The sequence below is a fragment of the Cebus imitator genome, unplaced genomic scaffold, assembly GCF_001604975.1.
Source record: "Cebus imitator isolate Cc_AM_T3 unplaced genomic scaffold, Cebus_imitator-1.0 Scaffold12, whole genome shotgun sequence".
In the NCBI taxonomy this organism is placed as follows: domain Eukaryota; kingdom Metazoa; phylum Chordata; class Mammalia; order Primates; family Cebidae; genus Cebus; species Cebus imitator.
The window spans coordinates 4,865,720-4,867,876 of record NW_016107327.1 but is presented as its reverse complement, the minus strand read 5'-3'; positions in this window follow the sequence as shown (position 1 = coordinate 4,867,876).

The following is a 2,157-nucleotide window of genomic DNA, read 5'->3' as shown; positions in this document are numbered from 1 at the left end:
TACTTTGTTTTATGGATTAATAAAAAATATCTTGCAAATTTTATTAAAAAGTAAGTAGCTGATTAGTATGTCATCTCCTCATTGGCTTCTTAGCTCTTTGTGGTTGACAATAAATGACATTACTGAGTACTGCTGCAAATAACACTGTGGAAAATTGATAACTTGGCAGAATTATGGTTTCTAAAGTACAGGTGCTCCTCCGTGTCACCCGGCAATCCTGTATGGGTTCAAAGTAATCTTTCTCCCTCTCCAGTCAGGACCCTTGCTGAGACAGAAAATGACTCTGGCTTCCCTAAGCAAAGGAAACTTTATTGAAAGTATATGGAGGCTCAAAGAATTGTGGGGAGGATGGAGAACCAGTCTGCAAGTGACAACACCCCAGGCAGCTCCAGAAGCTGGAGGCAGGACCTGCACGTCGGCTGCTGGGATGGATGGCCTACCAGCCTTCCTCCTTTTCTGGCATTGCTGCGTGCAGAACTAAAATCACAGAGATGAGCATGTGACACTGGGTCAGGAAGATAGGTGACTTCCATAGAGGGAGAGAGTCACCAGGAATTCTCCTCCTCCCAAGGCCACACTCAGTGGGTGAGAGGTAACAATGACGGCAGCTCTTTTGTATGATCTCATTTAATCCTTCACACAACTTTTTGAAGGAGATACTATTGCTGTCCCTGTTTACAGATATGGAGACAGAGGTAGAGAGAGATGACAGATTCTGCTTGAAGGTCACACTGCCAGTGTACAGTGAAGCTGGATTTGAACCATGGCAGTCAGACTTCAGAGTTCTTGCTTTTCATCACTTTAGCATGCCTCCTCTTCCAAAGGACTCTGGGATGCAAGTCAGCAAGCAGCTTGATACAGACAGCTGAAAAACAGCAAATGCTCCTTTGCACTGTTCTTCCACCTGTCTCCCTTTGCCCCAGTTCTGCATATAACACATGCCTCACTCTTCACTGGGAAAGTAGAGGCTTTCCACCCAGCACTCTGTCTGCTCTCTTTCACCTACAAACATGACCTCCAAAGTTTCTATTGCCAAAACAAAATTGTGTATTCTTCCCTCCAAATCAACTGCCATCTCCATTCACCCAGCTATCCCAAGCGAGAAGGTGGGGATCATTCCTGATTTCTCCCAATCCACACTCCCAATCAATCACAGGATTCTGCCAATGTCACCTCATTAATACCTTTTACATTCATCTCCTCTTTTTTACCCCATTGTCACCTTCTTAGGTCAAACCTTAATGATTTACACTTGGATTATTAGCCTCCCAGAGGGTCTTCCTCCCACAGCCCTGTACCCCTTTAACCCATCATCGCTGCAGGAGTAAGTGTTCTTTTTTTTTTTTAAAGTTTTATTTTGAGATGGAGTCTCACTCCACACCCAGGCTGGAGTGTAGTGGCGCGATCTCAGCTCACTGCAACCTCTGCTTCCTGGGTTCGAGCCATTCTCCTGTCTCAGCTTCCTGAGTATCTGGGATTACAAGTGTGGGCTACAATGTGCAGCTAATTTTTGCGTGTGTATTTTTAGTAGAGACAGGGTTTCACCATGTTGGCCAGGCTGGTCTCGAACTCCTGGCCTCAAGCTATCTGCCCGCCTTAGCCTCCCAAACTGCTGGGGAGTAAGCTTTCTAACACACAACTTGAAACTGATTTTATGACTCTCTGGCTTAAAATCCTTCAAAGGTGCTGCTTGTTTTCCAGGTAGATTTCAAACTGCTGACCCTCGTCATTTCATCATTGGCTTCAGGTTCTCCCCACACTTGGCTCCCACCATCCTGACACCCACTTTTCTCTCTAGTTACACGAAGCTATACTAGTCAGCTCAAGCTGCCATAACAATGTACTATAGACCGGTGGCTTGAACAACAGGAATTTATCTTCTCACAGCTCTGGAGACTGGAGATCAAGGGTAATTCGGTGACTTGGGTTTTTCCTGGGGCCTCTCCTTGTTTGCAGCGGGTGCTTTCTTGCCATGCCCTCACATGGCCTTTTCTCTGTGTGTGGCCATCCCTGGTATCTATCTCTCTGTATGTCCTGATGAGTTCTTCTTGACATCTGAATTTGGGGGAGGACATAATTCAGTGCCTAGCAGGGACCTATCTAACAGAAGTTCTGGAGCTTCTCACACATTCTTTCTTCCCTTCCCTGACTAGGTAA